General features: G+C 31.5%; 1 long non-coding RNA gene across 2 annotated transcripts; it reads left to right on the top strand.

The window, feature by feature from the left end:
• The first annotated feature begins 1,268 nt into the window (after positions 1-1,268).
• Positions 1,269-8,478, top strand: LOC121174026 (uncharacterized). 2 transcript variants are annotated; one of them, XR_005889695.1, is made up of 6 exons: positions 1,269-1,502; positions 5,979-6,047; positions 6,838-6,933; positions 7,328-7,472; positions 7,614-7,775; positions 7,922-8,478. It is a non-coding gene; the product is annotated as an uncharacterized lncRNA (long non-coding RNA). The 2 variants fall into 2 exon arrangements; XR_005889694.1 differs by having other exon boundaries at positions 7,614-7,766.
• Positions 8,479-20,563: the final 12,085 nt, after the last annotated feature.

Below are 20,563 nucleotides of genomic sequence, written 5' to 3' on the forward strand. Positions count from 1 at the left end.
GGCAGTAAAAAGCAATCATCCAAGGAATGATTAATCAACTTGACATAGGATGCTACAAAAATAACATATCACTGCACTATTTGCACAAATTCGTATTGACCATAAACACCACAAAACTTGCTAACAATCCCATTTTTTATAACTCAAGATTGCCTGAAAAATATATAACATACATATTTCAGAATTTCCTCAAACATTCATTTCATCAAATAATAAAAGAAGCACAAATGAAATAATCAAATCAGGTTCCCATACTTTGTCTAGCTGCTTTCATAGAAAAATTGTATATTTTCACTGCTTTACTTTCAATAGTAAGTAGAACCTCCAAGAGCCCCCCCTCTTTCAGAGTGGGATATATGGCTTCAACTCTTTCACTAGCCTATACAAAAGCAACATATACACTCAAATACAAACATATGAAAATGAAACCAGCTGAACATCTACCTTTACTGTAGTTGAAAATGGAAGGAAAGTATACCTTAATTATCAAAATTTCAACCTTCAAACCTTAGTTACTAGCAACAAGATACCACTAAATAGGTCACAATGACTTAAAAAAAATTATGCCCCGGAAAAAACAACAGTCGAGCTTGAAATTAAAAATAGAAACTGATTTCTTGATCTTGTCATTTACATTATAATGCCTTGAGCTTGACATTTTATAGCAAAACAGAGTGTATTTGGCTGCCTAAGATATAGGATGTCTGCATGAGATTTGAATGAAGTAGAATAATAAAGTCTTTCTAAGAGATGCAGTACCTACATCTAGAATTTACTATGACCAAGATGTAAAGATACAAAATGTTTCTCACAAATGACTTTTACATCACTCTTCTTATATTCTCATCTACATCTTAGTATATTTGGCAAATTTTGTTCAAGGAAGCATTACCATAAAACTTTTCAGGAGTTATAAGATTGGTCTAGTGGTGAAGGGAGAAGGAAAGGAAATTGGAGGTTTGAATTCTCTGCTAATAAAAACTAGCAATACTAACAATTAAGATTTATTGATAAAAAAACCATCAAGCTTTTCATCTTTATCCTAAAACTAAGAAGAATTCTATGAGCAAAAAGTGTCATCCCAGCTTTTCTAATACATTTTTTTCAAATAATTATTGGGAATGATCTGTTTTTGAAATTTTATGTTAATAGAATAAGAATTTAAAACAACTTTTGTTTAATTAAATTTAGAAAAAATTGATAATCTTGAATAAACTTGATCTGGTGCATAAATTTTTTAGTAAAACCGAATGTTAATTAATGTGATATCTTCTGTTTTCCCATTTCCTTTAAATTCAAAATAACTTGATATATTTTTGTTATCTTTGCTTGCTAATATAATTAACAGTTTTTGGTTTCCGCTGTTTTGCTCTCCAAAAATCAAATTCCGTCTTTCAAACTTTCTTCTTCTACGTTGCTGCACTGCACTGCGCCCTGAAGAAGAAGCGAGTTTGGTGTTGTCAATGAGCTTCATATGTGTGGGAGGAAGTTCAATCCATGTGGTAACTGTACTTGTGTTAAATTTTGCTTCATGAATTATTATTGATTGGGATTGAGGTACTGATTTCTGTGTGCCTTCTCTAAATTATGTAACAGAAGCCAAGAAAATTTATCAAAGAAAAATATTTGTATCTACAGAAGCCACATGGGGGCCTGGTAACTGGGCTACTTGGCTCTGAAAATTAGCATTGTAATTGTAATTATAATTGGTGCTTTGTTAAATATGTGATGATGAAGGTTCCAGAGCTCCTTGGCTCTGAATTTAGCATTGTAATTGTGTATTTCTGTTGTCGCGTATTTTATCAAGAAAGGTTCATGAGTCAAGACATTTTGTTGGATGCTTGGCAATCTAGCATCCACGATTCCCAAGATATTTCAGTGTTCTATCTTTTTTTTATCGGTAAATGTTAACTATTAGGTTGTTACTTTTTGTTAGTCGGGGAGATGGAACTCGTGACCTTTTTCTCCTTCTCTTTCTTCTTAACCATCTAACCAACCTTATGCTCTATGATAATATGTGAGCTACTTGTTTGAAATAGCAGCCATCAAAATACTTATTTGTTGGTTCCTCTTACTGGTGCTATGCATGTGTGAAAATAGGTCAACCCTCATAAGGACATTTAAGATGTGTTTGGATAAATAGCTTAGTTAAACATTTATTGGATAAATTTACCCTATGAGAACTTATGTCATAATTATGAACATAAAATGAGAACAAAATGAATTAAAAATAGCTTATTTTGATAAGTTTAGCCAAGAAACTATTTTAAACAAGTTAAAAAGAGTGTGTAGGAGTTATAAGCCATTGTCATAAGCACAGATAAGCTCCACAAACTCCTCTAGATGCTCCCTTAGTGAATACATGGAGGGTTAAAGAATTGGATTAGAATTACTCTGAATTATGCAATTTTATTAGATTGTCAATGTTACGGGTGCATAATAATTGATACACTTCAATTTTCAACATGTTGATATGGTAGTGTTAGTCTGCCGTAGTTAATTTCTGCTTCTGATCATATCTTGATTGGATGTGCAACGAAGTTTTAGCCCATGAACAGATTGCTTCACCAACTAGCAGAAAATCTGCTGCTTTGCTCCCGAAGAGCATATTGTTTTCTTGAAATATTGCAAAGAAGTACTAAAATTCTGCAAGAATACTTTTCTATGTTTTTAAAAGGTTGAGTTATGCAACTGACATATGAACATAAAATGATGAGAATCATGAAACTGGCCAAATACAGGCTAAAGGCCCAAGTGGAGAAGGACGAAGGCCCAAGTGGAGAAGGACGAAGGCCCAAGTGGAGAAGGATGAAGGCCCAAGTGGAAAAGGATGAAGGCCCAGAGGCAGAGACACTATCAAGACTATTAATTGTTGCTGAAGACCCAAACTAATTTGAAGGCCCAAGTTAAATAAGTTTTTAGTTATAATTTATTTTTTATTGTAATTTTGGCCCAAACTGTTTAAAAGGCCCATGTCTATTTTTATCTTTTTGTTTAGCTACACTATAAGTATGGGTTTGTGTTTTGAATAAAAAAGACTTTTGGCATTTTGATCAAATTTGGTGAGAGTTTCTCTTCGGGTTCCTTGTTGAACCAATTATCAGACTTATCAAGGTAATCCTTGTGGCGTCTACCCAGACTTATCTTCCTTTACTGGAAGTGGCGTCTACCCAGACTTATCTTCCTTCACTGGAAGTGGCGTCATCCAAACCTTCGTAGCCTATATCAAACGATCCGCCCCGTAAGATTCACATCATTTGGTATCAGAGCTTCGACTCTTGATACAGGTTCTATCTTATCCTATTATTTTTCTTTGTAATTTGTCTTGGTTCGTGTTTTGTCCTTGTTCTGTTATTTGTTTTTCTTGTTTGCGTCTTGTTGCGTTCTTGTTTGTGTCTTTGTTTCGTTCTTGTTCTTGTCACGTTTGTGTTCTTGTTGTTGTTCTTGTTTCTAGTGTCTTTCAGACTTTGTGTCGTAAAAAAAAAATTGTTTGGGTTCTGTTTCAAGTAAAAAAAAAAGTTGCAGAAATTTTGAAGAAAAAAAAAGAGAAGAAAAGAAGAAAGAGAAAAAAGAGAAAGTGGGTGTTTGATCTTTCAACACGAAATTGAGGCAGTTAGAGGCTTTTTTTTGGCAGAAAATCGTGTACCAAATCCCCTTATCTAGATTCTCCTCTGAATTCTGAGCGTTTTGATATATAGTGGGCCTCAAACGGACAACCGTAGCAAAAGTTATGAGCATTTGAAGTTTACTTGTCATATCTGTTATCTTATCTGTTATCCTATCTGTTATCTTATTTGTTATCATATCTGTTATCCAAATTAAATCTAATTTGTTATCCAAATCTGATCTATTATCCAAATCAAATCAAATCAATTTTTTTATCCAAATCAGATTTGTTATCCAAATCTAATCTGTTATCCAAATCAAATCCAATCTGCTATCCAAATCAAGTCCAAGTTGTTATCCCAAATCAAATCTGTTACTCTGATAATTATATTGTCTTTCCTTTTATTTTATATTACCTTGTGTGTCTAATTCAATCCATCCAGGAACTTAAGAGGGAGTGAGTGGTAAAAGGCAAGAGTGAAAACATCACACAAAAGCCTATATTGAGAGCATCAAACACGAGTGAACTACCATTAAAGAGAGAAACACGTGAGTAGAGTGTGGTGAGGTCCTGAATTTTTTTTAATTTACTGCAAAATTCTTTGTTCCTTAATCATGGCAAGAGCTGGTGACAATGGTGGTGTATATCATCAACTAGAACGAATCTCAACGCTTATTTCTGGACGCGTGGACTACACAAATGCAACGTTTGTTGAACCGTAACAAAGAAAAGCCTTACAGACGAATAGCCAAATCTTCCTCATTTACTCTTAAACCTCTATCCCCTAGAGAAGTGTGTGATGACCAAATCAGAATTGGAGAAAAGAGAGAACAAGAGAAAGAAAATAGTGAGGCACCACAAAGGAATATGAAAAAGAAGAGTGATACACATGAGAGAAAATTTAATTATTTTGCAGAGGCGAGTGAAGTGAGGAAAGTGTTACCTGCTCATGAACCACTCAATCTACAGTATTGCAAAGACAGTAAAATTTCTACTGATAATTCTAATGAGTTTACTATTTCTATTTCTCCTAGTGTTCAACCATTATTGCAGGAATTTAAAAATGTCTTTCCTAAGGAGATTCCTCATGGACTACCACCTTCAAGAGACATAGAACATCAAGTTGATGTCCTCCCCGGAGCTTCATTGCCTAACAGGCCAACTTACAAAAGCAATCCCCAAGAGACTCAACGTAAGGATGCACATGCCAAAGTTGAGTATGTGAAAAGATTGTATGACCAAGTGAAGGTGCAAATTGCAAAGAAGAATGAAAGCTATGTCAAGCAACCCCACAAGAAAAGGAAGGAAGTGGTACTTGAACCCGGTGATGATCCTGAACATTTGAGGACAAATGTTTTCCAAGAATGAGGGAATGATGAGAATCATGAAACTGGCCAAATACAGGCTAAAGGCCCAAGTGGAGAAGGACGAAGGCCCAAGTGGAGAAGGACAAAGCCCCCGAGTGGAGAAGGATGAAGGCCCAAGTGGAGAAGGATGAAGGCCCAGAGGCAGAGACACTATCAAGACTATTAATTGTTGCTGAAGGCCCAAACTAATTTGAAGGCCCAAGTTAAATAAGTTTTTAGTTATAATTTATTTTTTATTGTAATTTTGGCCCAAACTGTTTAAAAGGCCCATGTCTATTTTTATCTTTTTGTTTAGCTACACTATAAGTATGGGTTTTTGTTTTGAATAAAAAAACTTTTGGCATTTCATAAAATTGGGTGAGAGTTTCTCTCTAGGTTCCTGGTTGAACCAATTATCAGACTTATCAAGGTAATCCTTGTGGCGTCTATCCTGACTTATCTTCCTTTACCAGAAGTGGCGTCTACCCAGACTTATCTTCCTTCACTGGAAGTGGCGTCTACCCAGACTTATCTTCCTTCACCGGAAGTAGTGGCGTCTATCCTGACTTATCTTCCTTCACCGGAAGTAGTGGCGTCTATCCTGACTTATCTTCCTTCACCGGAAGTGGCGTCATCCAAACCTTCGTAGCCTGTATCAAATGATCCACCCTGTAAGATTCTTATCATAAAACATTGTCAAATCTTTATGAAATGAATCTACGGTACAATTGTGCTAATTGTATAGATCCCAAGGCATTGCTTGAACTATTCATGCAGTTGATTCCACCTAGTGCTATAATGCTTGGTTGGTGTTGTTGTTGTATTCTTTGTTTCTATTTTTTCTTTTTATTTGTGATATGCTAAACCTTTTTGTTTGTTAAATTGCCTGACAAACTTTTAGCACACAAAAATATTTGAAGTTGGTGCTTGCAGTTGAATGTTTTTTGTGAACTTGTGACTTTTATTAGAAAAGCATTATGTTATGTACTTTGTAAGTATGATGCATTATTTTTAATTTTATTCAGACTTTATCGACTTCGTGGAAGCCATCTCGTGCAAAAGGATGTGCTATTGGGCTTCTTATGGGTGATAAGGTAATTATGTCTCACATTCTTTTTTATGATGTATAATTTAGCTTCAAGGTGATATATTACTTGAACAACATTGTATTAGGTATGCCTTTCCAACATGGAAGGTTATTGTCCTATTTATTGAACATTTAAAACTTCTTCCAATAATTTAGGATGAGTGACTTTCATTGAAAATACTTCTGAGGATGAGTTTCTTGTTTTTAGATGAGATATATCTTATCAGGACTTGAAGAAAAGTAGGAGCAATTACTTGATGTGTTTCTTAATGAAAAAAGTTCATTGAAAAATAATTGAACATGCTCCTTTAAAGACATATCAAGTATGAGGAGGAACTTCTAGGATTCCTACAGTAACAAGCAATATTGGTGTGGGGACTATGGACTGCAAAAAGTTCATTACTATATCCTCATGGTGGCATGAAATTTCGGCCAGAGATTATGCGCTACTATTGTTTTGCAAGAATTTGAAATTTCAGTCTTCTAATGTGAATGTTTTAGTTGAACTTGATACTCCTGTGAAGAACTGCCTGAATATATTTGGCTTGGAAAGATCTGATCTTAATAAATCTACTGGAAAATCAATTCCTTACTTGAAGCTCAGAGAGCTTCCTGATGAGTCATTCAAAATACTCTGTCCAAATATTGTTGAAAAACAGGAAGAACTTTTCAAAGGTTTGGAACAACAGTTATCTGGTTTTGCTTCTAATGTTGGAAAATGTAAAATTGGTAAAAATGCTGTAGCAAACCAAGGTGTGAACAATGTGGTTGCTAAATCAGAGAGTTCTGATCAACAGGTAACAAGTCTGTGGGAGAATCACCATGTCAAATGAAACCCAACATGCTCTGCCAATTGCCCTCAATAAACTTTTTCAGACTCACAAAGTTTGCAGGTATAGTTATAGAGACATCTATCTTTTGGTGATTTTCTGTCTTCAAATGATCATTGAGATAATATTTGGAAGCATATTGGTAGTTAACTTCATACTGCTTTACAAGGCTTTCATATTTCAACACGCTTCATGTTTGTCAATGCTTAAGTGTCAGATCATGCCTTTGATGGTAATTTAATGTATTTGCTAAGAACTAGAAGAGATCATATTTGTCAATATTCTTATATAAAAACAAAAAAAAAAATGTTTTATGTCTGATTCAAATGTCTTGCTAATTGGGATTTTTGTTTTAAATGGTTTGTTTTGAGTGATAGAGAAGATATTGAGGGATTTGATGTGGACATGGGCGGGTAATCTAAAGAGATAATCTTTTTGATTGGGATTTGTGTTGCAGAAATGAGGGGGCTAAAATTGCTGTGGATGTAGCTCACAGTCTTGATGGTCCACATAATGAGTTGAAGGCTAGCTGTCTTAAGTGAAGTTGCACGCGAAATCCATGGTTATTATGTGTTGAGATCATCACTGAATGATCCATTCAGGTTGTTTTTCTCTTCTCCACCCCACCCCCAAAATGAAAACAGAACATTGTTTTCACTCCATGGGGGAAGTCAAAGAATTTTAAAAGCAAGTAGCACATTCCTTTTGTTATATTATGCTCAGGACTGTATTGGTCTTTGCAGAGATATTGTAATTGATTTGCTTCGTGGAAGTGGACCCAAAGCCAAGCTGAAGAAGGCTGAGATACTTGAACATACTTGAACCTGCAAGGAAAAAACACAGTAGAGAGGTCACTAAAAATGAATATAACAAGGCAATTTGACCTTTTTCATGAGGTGACTATGGTATACTATTTAAGTTTTGTCTCAGTTTTATCAGTGTTTTCCGTTATTAATTAAGGCTCATGCACAGGTTTGCTCAGCCTTTTGATAAAAGTTCACAATGTTTCAATTCAACTAATTTCACTCTGCTTATTATGGCTCATGCACAGGTTTGCTCATTCCTTTTGTTATTAATCAAGGCTCATGCACAGGTTTGCTCAGCATTTTGATAAAACATTAGCAAAGCACCAAAGAATGATCATAAGCACAGCCAAGTCCCAGAACATATTGAGAGGAAGCGACGTACCTTTTCAGATGCAAGCACGTGGCTCTAGCCAAATGAACCATATGGCTGAAAAAATTGCACATTGTCTGTTTTTTTGCTTCCTTATTGCCAAAGTCTTTATGAAATGTAACTAGCAGAGAAACTCATCTAGAGTAAGATACCCTCACCTAAGTCTAACCAAAATTCCCCAAATTACGTGTTCCATAAGAAAGCACAGCTATTAAACGTCCAATATATTATGAACTGGCTAGAACAATACACGATGTACAAATTACAAAATAGGCTGGGGCCTACAAATTACAAAGTATTTTCTTCTCCTATAAATACTTATTGAGATATAGATAGGAGCAGCCATGATAATAGAGTTCTGACGCTAGAAGCAATAGATTATTATCAGTGATCAACTCATCATTAGAAGCAATGAAAAGCTCTCAATGTTACATATGCCCTGTTAGGATGAACTTTTGATGAGTGGATCACTGACAAATAATATATTGCATATTTGCAGTTGAAGATGTTGAGCTTTTTTGTTTCTGGATACTTAACTTATGGGCTCTTGATAGTTTTACAGTTTACATCAAGAATCTCTGTGCTGTTTACATCAATATGACTCTCCGTTGTTAGTAATACAGTTTATATCAAGTATCATTAGATTAATCGCCTATATTATAATGACATTCTTGCATGCTTAATCACTGCTCAATTAGTTCAGTATCATGGGCTGTTGATCAAGTTGAATGAATTTAATGTTTCAGCAACCAAAACGAAAGAGTTATAAACTATGTACTTGATCATTATATTACAGGCTTTTGATTCATTATTAAATTTGAAAAAGTTTTCATCATTGACATGTATAAAACTAGTAAGTTTTATCCCATTGTTCCATATACTCATGCATCTATGTGTGTTCACTTGGACTGTCAATGGCTAGGGTTATTGTAACATTCAATTTTTCATAAAATAAATTAAAAATGATTTTATTTAAAAAAATAGACTTTTAGGAAAATAATGAGGTTTTCATAATTAAATGAATAAGGAAAAATAGTTTTATTAATTAAAATAATGGTTTTAAGGTAAATAAAAATAAATATATGTTCTTAGAAAACAAAAATGATGTTTTATTTATTCATTTGATAGAAAGTAAAATAATGTTTCTACGTTCTCTTTCTCTCAAGTTCGTTTTCCATTTTTACTTTCGCAAAATCCTCTCTTTTGTCCACATACACTTAAACATGTCCTAGTAAATCTGCAATCTCGGACTCGTTAACCGTTGGATCATCATGAAATTTGAACACCAGGTTCGAAACTCATTTTCGCACATTCCCAACGTTGGGGTTTACGAAATAATATCTGTGGAGGGAGAAATTTCCCTCGCACGCAGACAGTGAAATTGAGACTCAAATCCCTTCTCCTTCTCTCTAAAACTTGGAAACCCTAGTAGAGCAATCAGAGGAAAAGCTTGAGGAATTTTAGAGAACCACTAGAGACGCCACTATCAATGTTGGACTACACACATGAGTCTGCTTAGAGGTAATGAGTTTATCACAACTGAGATTAGAATAAACATGTGTAGGGATTCTTAGAGGATCAAATTAAGGTTTATTTTGGAATGTTTATTGTATTATAATTCTTCCTTTACGATTATATATATGAGATTGTTGTGTTTGACAGACCAATTTGATGCTCTGATGCGAATTGGTTGATAAAATTGAGTGCTCTTGACATTTTTGTGTTTTTGACCTATGATTTTGATTCCTTTGATTTTGATATAATTATGTGAAATTGTGTTGAGAGGTTTTACTCCCCATGTTGTGAAAAATATTTTTATATAATTTGTTTGTGTTTTGGAAAAAATTTACAAGATTAGCATGATAAATTGTTATATTGGGATCATGAAATTATGATTAAAATTGTATGTGAGGGATAAAGTAAGCATGTGTTAATTTGTGGAATACAGGTGAACATGTGATGATGGATTGTGACATTGTGAGATGTTAAATTGTGAACATGAGATATAATTGTGAATAAGTGTGTGGTTAATACTTGGTGTGACAATACTTGTGTTGTGAGTTGTGAATTATACAATAACCCAACTAGTGTTTACTTTGAGAAAAATGTTTATGCACAAATACTTGTGTTGTGAGTTGTGAATTATACAATAACCCAACTAGTGTTTACTTTGAGAAAAATGTTTATGCACGAGATGTTAAAAGAAAAATATAAGGTTCCAATTTAGGAAGCTCAAGTGTTAAATTGTAGCGCAATGTATTAAATGTGCTCGAAAATAAGTGTAAGACCGTGGATATTGTATAATTCATGAGCAATGTCTACGTGCAAAAGTTATTTTAGGGGTTGGAATTGGTGAAATTGGTGAGTATTGTTATGTCTTAAGTCGAGTGTGTGATTCATGTGAAATGTGATTGGTGATTGGTGATTGAAAAATAAATTTTAAATGATCAAGTGGTGATGTGACGTGTAATGTATTAAGTTGAGCTATGTTATAAATATTTCTATAATGTATTTTGCTTATGTCTTTTTTTATTTGTATTTTATTTAGAAATGTGATAACTCACTCCTTATGTGTTGTTTGTGTTTGGATCATGTGATGATCTCGAATCTTGTATTCATGAGAGTAAATGACTAGGTGGATGAATTTAAAGAACCTTGTACTAGAGGATGCTGGAACACAATGCTCTGATAAGATGTGATATTGAAGCATGAGTTTCTGTTTTAATTGCATAATGTTTCAAACAAGTTATTTTACTTTATTTTATTCTGCTGCTTAACTTGAGTTCTTTTATAAACTTAGACAACCTTTTTCGAGCCGAAAATATTTTTAATAAATTTTATTTGATAACAGTAAAGTAAATGTGATCATTTTATCCACGTGAATTTGTTTAGATAATTTAAATAAAATTGATTTAATTAAATTTCAAATTTTTACATATTTTTCTTAATTATATATATGTCAGTGGAGAAGATATCACAGCTAGATATTATCGGTTTTGTTTATTTACTTATTGTCAACAATAGAGCATTGAATACCGGAACATGAAAGGATGTTAATAACTTAGCTATAAACAAGGGAAGGGAACCTTGCACGACCTAAAACAAGTAGCTTCAGGCTTTGATCAATTGCTTTATAAACAAGATAAAAAAAAGTAGAATGAATGTCACATGCTTAGCCATATGAATTGAAATCAGATAATGATTTTGACACGGAGGGAATGCAAATAAGTATTGCAAAATCATTCGTACATATGATCGTGTTTCCTCATTTTGCATCAGTTATGATTATATTGCTCATTATTCTAATGGTTGTTTTGTTTGTTTGTCTTTTTTTAAAAAAAATCAGGTCATGAGTGAGTTATGTGTCTCATTTTGGTTCTGTTTGGGTCTTGAAAAGCGGTAATGGAAGTAAGCAATGATCCGAGAATTGAACTGCCCCCCTGCTTATGGACTTTGAATCGGATGAATGGAAGTCATACTACTACTTTCTCATGAGACTACGAGAGGTTGTTGGTAATAGTCATTATTCTCAAATATGCAAATCTTTTCCAACTTTTTAGCTTTTTAGATAAGGAGATAAAATAGAAGGAAAACAAATTAAAGAATTATATATGATTTTGGTCCTCCAAATATTGACCCATATTGATTTTAGTCTTCTAAAAATAATTTCATTCCATTTAGTCTAAAATTTTCAAAATTCTCATGTGCATTGCATGGAAAACTCAATAGTTGCAAGTTTTTAATTTTACATGTACTTATGTTTTCAACTTATTTACCGTTAATTTCCCTATTTCTAAGTAAGTTTAACACCTTTTGATATGACCTAATACACATATTTGGGTTTCAAATTAAAAGGTATCAAAAGAACTCTTGGGTAGGAAAGGAATAATTTTCAATTGGATCTATTTGTGAAAATTGCCATAGTGAATCTATCTCATCAAAGGGATATTGAAATCTCATCATCCAGCCCAAGGGGTACCCTTTCTGACCACTGATGAGGCTTAGACATGGAGTTGACAATAGTATTGGATGCCTAGGGATGTTTTAGGAGATGTTTGGTGGTGTACCTTTGTCAGTTAGGCGGTTGTATTCCGTATATATATGTATGCCACAGGTGCCTGCTCATTCCTTTTGTAGACCTTGATGCTATTTCATTACAACTTTGATAAATGCATGTAGATATGTGTGTTATCTTCTACAGACACGTCTATTTTAGATTCAGTTGTCTTTATAAATTGTTTATCAGGTATTTGCAGACGAAACCACTTGCAAAGTGTATCTTGTGAAAGTATATCTAGAGTATCTATATGCCATATGCTTCTTTTACAAATTACTTTATATATAAGAGGTTATTCCCTTCTCTTTATTCAAATATAACTACATTGCGAAAATAAAATCTAAGTTATGAAAAATGTGAAAAATTTACCCGCTTCTACATCACATTAAAAACTACAATTAATGTTTATTTTCACTACCCTTGGACTAAAAAGAGAGTTAGGTCCTAATTCTGGTAGCGGTTACGGCATATAGTCGCCATGGTTCTTACCTTCTTCAAAAGTGTGGTTGATCCTCCTTTCAAGTTCTATCTGGCAAGAGTACATATTCGTCTTACCATAGTTGTGTTATTGTTTCTGTTGCTTCTAGCAGGAAATACCGTAGCAAGAGCTGCTTTATGAATCACTTTCTAGACTGAGATGCTTGTCTGCATCTTCCCAAGCCAATTTTACCCCCCTAAAATTTCCCAAAACTCTAGTCATTTTAAGCCTTTATCAACTTCAAAATTTGGAATTGAATTGGTTTAATTGATAAATGGTAAAATTACTAGTGCATGAGTACCAATAGATAAAAAAAAAAAAAGAAGCAAACATCATAAAGAGGAAAAAAAGACAACTGTGAGATAGAATATTATGCAAGCTCTTGTGATTTGAGTAAAGGAAAAATCTGAAAGGGAAAAAAAAGAGATGCCGCATGGCATAGGATCAACTTTAAGATGTCAACATGGAATGAATGTGGTGTATAGATACAAGTTGACTTTAGATTGGAAGAATTCTTGAACACACATGGCATCTTATCATGTCGTGATCCAAAATAAAGAGAATTAAATAATAGGTTTGATTCGAGATTCATTATATATATATATATATATATATATATATATATATATATATATATATATATATATATATATATATATATATATATTCTAAACAGTATAACTATATTTGCTATTCATCCAAGGTATATGTACCCAAAAATATTTAAAGTACAACCCACCATTTTAATGCTGATGTTTAATTTGGTCATAATGTCATATGCCAGCACCATATATCCAATCATCTATTGTTTTTATAAAATGCTCTTAGCATAAACCAATAGTTTATCTTTTGATCTCCCAAACCAACGATACCAATTGGTATCTAAAATTCAAATTAGTTCGGCAATCTATCCAATAGATTGGAATCATGAGCATGTATTTGATAGAAGGTCCAATATAGGAAAAGGCATGGCTATGAATGACTAAGCCTAGTCTCTGGTGGGCTCTTACTAATCAGCACTAACTAAATGTTTATACTAAACAACTGTAAAGGAAGGAAGCATGAGAATATATTAATAGTCACCAGACCAAGTGGAAGAAAGAAACTGCCTTAAAATACATCAATAGATTAGAGACGGTAATTATCAAATTAAAGAGGGAGTTAATATTTATATCTTTTTATATCTTCTGCACTAACCTATGAAGTACGGATTCTGACGCTGACATCGACTACGATACTGACATCGACAGTGATATCGCGGCACGATTAAATTCTAAAACATAAGACAGGGGACACGACATATATAATAATAATAATAATAATAATAATAATAATAAGCATAAAAAATTATATTAAGTAGCACCATTATCATTTAAAAGAAAATTTCACAAGGCAAAAACTGTCTCTTTAAAAAATAATTTAAAAACAAACTTATCAATATATTTAATAAAGAGTCTCACCTAAAAAAGTACCAAGATAAATCATCATAATTGAAAAGATAAATAAAATACTGTAAATCCTAATTTATCTAAGTTCTTCCTCTTCCTTCTTGATCATTATAATTGAAAAATATAACTTTTAATTCTGATTCATTAAGAGATAAATTAGCAACTTCAAGAATTTCATTCTCATCAAGTGATCCAAACTCATCTCCTGCAATGTCTCACATTTTAGCTTCTTCTTGATGATATTGTGAGAAATTTCTTAAAAGAAGACGAAGATTACTATGAAGAAATACTAGATCCGCTGCTCGATGAGGTGTTTTCTTGTTTCTTTTGATTAAATGAATGAAAGAGTAAGTACTCTAGTTTCTTTCACAACATGACGATGAACAAGGTTGTCCTAGTAAATTAAGAGCAATCTTTTGAAGTGTTGGTGCATGAGCATCATGAACTAGCCACCAAGACTTTGCCTTCATTAGACATTTATCTCTTAAAGAGTCAATATCATTAAAGCCTTCTCTTCCACCATAAAAGTTTGCAAATTCTACATTAACTTATCTTCTTTCATTATCATCATCGAAATATCTTATGAAGCATTTCAATCTTTCACAAGTAAGTTCTCCATCTTGGTGTGGAGGAATTTTATTTGAATCTTCACTTAGCTATTCACAACTATAATATCTATAATAAAAAATGATTATAAATTAATATAACATATAAAAACTTATGGAAAAAATAGATTTTATAAATGAAAGAATATAATGTATCACATTGGATTTAAAGAATGAGCTAAACAATGAAGAGGTGAGCTACTCTTAGTTCAATGATCAATTAATATTTCATGTACTACCTTATAAAAGATAGATTCTTCACCTTCTCCCTTTCTTTCATGTCGATATATGACCTTCTTCATATTTTGAATCATTGAGTCTCACATTTCACACACCAAATGAAGACAAGTTGTATCCGTATCTATTTTTCTAAGAACATCATAGATAGGAGTAGTGAAAGAAAGTATATAATCAACATTGTTCCACAAAATGTCATCCAACAATGTCTCTTTCACATATTTTGTCTTATTAATATAATTTGCTTTATAAGAAGACCACTGCTCACTAATAACCATCTCTTGAAGTCCTTTTTTTCAAATGTTTACCTCTGTAGCATCACTATGGTGGAAGCAAATCTTGTGGGAGCAAGAGCTAGCAACTTCAATGTGTTGGTAGTCCTGAATTTGCCTTCCTATAGTAAGGATTCCTTGCTAAATGAAATGGTAGTCCTGAAAGAATAAGACATTCTCGCAATTTCATAATCAAGGGTCTCTCTAACTTGCGTATTAAAAGAACCTTCAAGAATCTCTCTTTTTTGGATCAACATTGGTTGTCTCTTGGTTAGACATAGGAGGTAAAGAGACAAATTTTTTCTTTGACCTCTCTATTCTTAATGCAGCCTCATTGTCTATCTTTGTGAGTTCCACAAGCCTTGAAGGAGTTATCTTCTGACAACTTGTAACTCTTTTTCTTGTAATTTTTAACAAGTGTGTCCTTACTCTTGTGTAAGACTCATTAAAAACTATTTCACAGAAATTGCATCTAACTTTAAAATTTCTATCGCCTCCACTTAGACCTTTAATCTTTGAAGCATAATTCCATAAATGTTTGGTGTCATCACCTTGTTCTTTAACTTGATTAGAAGTAATCATTTCTACAATTAATCAATATAATAAAATAAAAAATAAGAACACAATGATCAATTTAAAAATAAAAACCTATGAATGGTTAGCTGTTACACTTAAAAACTATTATCAAAATAGGATATAGAATTAAAAATCAGAAAGTATTAAATGTATTAGTAGGTAAGAAAGTAAAGGAAAAAAATATTAAACTAAAATTTTTTACAAGCCTATGAAAAATGAAAAAAAATTAGAAAAATTGAAAAATAAAGAAAAAGTTTCAAACTGCAAACCTTACAAAGTTAGAATGTAATAGGTCAAAACCAAAAGGTTTCAAATGTGCATTTAGCCTTTGTAATGAATTGTGGTGTGTGGTGGGAACCACCTTGCCAGTCCAGGGTGTGATGGGAACTGCACTAAGCGGCGGAAACATGCACATGTCTCTAACTGCCATGACCAAAAGGTGGAGTGTCACTTGCTCACGTGCCATTTGTGTGATCAAAATATTCAGTAAGTGAAAACAAAATAAGATACATAGGCATCAAATGTGTAATAATGTTGTTGCCTTTACCACGTGTATTATAAGCTTCGGCACCGTCTTATAATTCTGTTCGATTACCGAGAAAAAAGAGGTATGAAGAAAAAAATATGTTATTTGATTGTATTGTTTATTACTTTCTTGTGAGATCTAATTTCGATTGGACTAAGATAGGACACAGGTGGCTACAATGTTATGCCTAGTCTACATTGTCGGACTCTTAAAAAAAATGTTTTTCTTGATCACTCTGTGATTTGATTAAGAAAATCACTAATATGTTTTGAACATGTACTTTGGCCATAATGGACTCATTGGTTGGTATTCCTCCATATTAGAAGTCCTTTTAAGTGCAAAATCAATAGAGCATTTGCTTTGATTTGAGGAGCCTGTCTATCTTTTAACACCATTTTCTACTTCATCTGACTAAAAAAAAAAAAAAAAGAAACCAATCCCCTTTTAAACACGTGATTAAGCTTCTTATAATTTTCCATTAAAAAAATTGTTTTTTTTTAAAAAAAAAGTGGTAGAACATGGGTCACTCTCAATATTACTGTACTAAACGGATTAACAGAGTGGCAATGGCATGTTGATGAATCTTTAACTACTTCTACTTGTATTAACCTACATTGACTTTAACTTTAGTTGTTTGAACCCAAACATGGCTACTTGTTTTGTTATTTACTCTTAGTGCACTATTTTAATGCTCTTTCTTTAGCATTTTATGTTTATATTAATGTTGTTGTGCATTTTCAATTAATGATTCTTTAAAAGAAAGAAGAAACATGATGTGAGATCCAATTGGATATGTATATACTCGTCATAAAGTACTTTTTGTATTGGAAAATTATGTATGAGCATTTTATGTTAGTAGACACTTACAGAGACAAAAAGATAAAAGAAAAAGAATAGAAATTTAATAATTACAATAATATAATATGATAAAAAATATCAATAGAATATTTATACTCTTAAAGTGAGAAAAATAATTACTTTTCTAGTTTTTATACTTACTAGGTTTTTTGACCGCGTTATGTACGTCATAAATAATTTTTTTAATTATCTTTATTTTTGTTTTATTTTGTATGTACTTTGACAGAAAATAACATTATGTGGAGAACTACTGTTATTTGCTTAAAAATGATTTTAGACATTAATTTTGCATCAAGAAAACATTAGTGATTACGTTACTTTAATTTAATTCTTGTTATGTAATTAAAATTATATTAATTGTGCAAAATAAAATTATATTAATTATGTAATTACTTTATGGAGTAATAGATAGCTCTTCATACACCCTGCCTTGTCAGCCCATTAGCCAAGTGCTTCCTTTCATATTTTTTTTTATATTCACGGTATTGCTGTGGGTTTCGTTCCAATTTTACCTTTTTTTTTGGGCCAATGTAACTATGCAAGGTTGGTGCTTTAAAGATTACAGTGAAGCACAAAATCCTAACACCAAATACAGTTACACAGACACAAGAATCTTAAAAATTGACAACCTTAAAGTAATTGATCACTATAGTCAGTTAAAGCAAAACAATTTATTTATTGGAAGATACATTGGATCTGGTCCATCTATTAATTGGAATATATAGATATTAAAATAATACTTGCTTTAGTTATCTGCCTGAAAATTTTGTCTAAAATTAGTATATGTTTGTCAAAAAAAGTATATGTTTGCCTATTGTTTTTTTTTTTTACCAATTGAAAAGATTATTTGATTTGATAAACAAAGTGTCTGATAAATAATTTTTTTTAATAATTTGTGGTATTTTTTATATGTTCTTCAAATACTGCTAACTTCTAACATTTAATTTCTTATATTTTATTTATTTTTAACCTTAAATATTTATTGAATTTTCTATATAAGGCAGAGTTTTATTGTTATTTTTTGTTTTTTTCTTCTTACATGACTTATTTTAACTATTACATTATTTATTATATTATTTTAACATTATACTTTAAAATATTTTAAACTAATCAACATAACGAAAATATGTCATTTACTTCAATATATGTTAATTTCTTTTATTTAAAACTTGGTTGAAAATATTTTAAGATATATTATAAGGTTAGAATGCATAAAAACAAAATGATTATGAGCAAACACAGATTCAATGACTTCAAGGAGAGACAATTTTCTATCATTTTAGACTATTACATTAATATCACCATTTAGACTTCCGAAAATGGTTGTAATTTTTTTTTACGGTTTAAAATTACTATAGAATTTCAAACATTTGCAAATCCGCTAGACTTTTTTTTATTGTACAAATAATTTATGGCAGTTTAATAACCACAAATTTAAAAAACAAATAAATATGAAAAAAGAATTAATAATTAAACTAGAAAATATTTTCTAAAACAAGTGGGAAAATCTAAGCTATTAAATTGATTTAATAGACTGAGATGAGCAAAAGTCACGACCACTCCCTTCCTAAAAGTCTCAGTTCATTTCCATTCTGATTATAAGTTGCAGGTCTAAGATTTCTGGACAATAATAAAAAAAAGGACATGGGCATTTTTATATGTTTATATAGATAAGATTGTAAGGGCTATGAACGCAGGTATTGTTGGGGATTTTGTGAGACCCATTTGTTTCCTAACCATGTCACAAGCAGTAGTATCATACTAACTCGCGAGGCTGAAATTAAAGATCAAAGGAAGAAAAAGGGTGAGTCCCAAGTTGAAAAGAGCAAACAATGGACCTATGGCCATCATGATTCTATAATTTCGTGCGTGGAATAATGGACCATCCCATTATCTTCCTCAAAAATGTCAGTTTAATGAGGGAGTTGAGGGCCATGATATCCCTTCAGTCTCTTTCCATGGTGGGTTAATTTGCTATTTGTTTTTTTAGGTATTTCATTGGAGTTTAGCTCGTTGAGGATCATTAAATATTATCAAATTCACATCAAATATTTTCTACCTTGGCTGTGTTTGATAAGATACCCTGGAAGTTTATGAACTATTTTGATTAGTTTATGAGTTAGTTTGACCAATTTTGTTTGATAGATAAATTTATTTTAGTAGTTTGAAACTTATTTTCATAAATTATCTGATAAGCTAGTTTATAAGTTATTAATTTTTTTTATTTTCATTAATTTACTTGAGTCATTTTTTACCTTTTAAAACTAAATAATTAATTATATTTTTTATGTCGTTTTACATTTATCTGTTAATCTTATCAAACATTTTCAATTTAATCAGTTAATTTATAATTTTCAATTAATGCATAAGGTTCAATTAACTTACTATTAGTTTTATCAAACACAATAATATTAGTTGTTATTCAATAGTCCTTAAAAACATTATATTTTCCGTTAATTACTATAAATAAATTTTGTGATTTTACACTCAATTTTTACAATAAAATTTTATTCTCACTTATATATGAACATAAGAAAGTTTTATAGTATCACAAACCATTTACTCATAAATCACTAAAATCAGTATTCTAAGAATATTTTATTCTCAAAAAATATTTCATTCGATCTCTTCTATCATTCATGATAAACATACATTTCTGTCATTTTTTTTAAAAAAAAATATTAAAATATTTCTTGTAGAAACTGTCACCCTAAGGCTATGAATCAAAATACAGCTGCATTAGACTCCAATAGATAATACTTAAGTTCCAAATTCCTTTATTTTTATCATTTTTTTTATATTCTCTACTCAACGGTGCTATATATTCTGCAAGGTGACTAGTGATCACGATGTTGATAAGTGTGATATTTTTACCTAGAATTAGGTTAGCTAATGTTTCAATATAATTTTAGACGATTTAATATGAATCTGAACCCGCATTAACAACATTATCATTGCTAACATGGTCACATGACATTGATTGTACTTTTCAAAATGATTGTCATTCATGACCTTTCATTTAAATTGTTTAAAAATAAGATTTTAGATGTTTTGCGCTAATTATTCAACCTACATACAATTCATGTAAACAAAAAGTTGCTAAGATATTATGCAATATCTGAGAAAGAAACTAAAACTTGAAGTCTTTTTTATAGGAAGTTTTATTTCATTATTAAACCGTCAAATGGTTTCACTCACAGTATTTAGATCTTGATTGATCCAAAACTTAAATAAAAGACGTACATGTATACACAATGAATAGAGAAATAGAAAAAAGTTTGTTTAATTTGGCGATTTTTTTTCTTAACTAAGTTTTTTTGCCTTAAAAAATTCGAGAATTCTCATTTTGGTCTTTTATTTTTATTTATTTTATTTTTCAAACAAGTTCTTTATAAATCTTTTTTACTAAATGGTTTCTACGTAATTTTCATTTTACATAATCATTCTCTTTAAATATTAT

This window comes from Glycine max, chromosome 18, assembly GCF_000004515.6.
Source record: "Glycine max cultivar Williams 82 chromosome 18, Glycine_max_v4.0, whole genome shotgun sequence".
Taxonomy (NCBI): domain Eukaryota; kingdom Viridiplantae; phylum Streptophyta; class Magnoliopsida; order Fabales; family Fabaceae; genus Glycine; species Glycine max.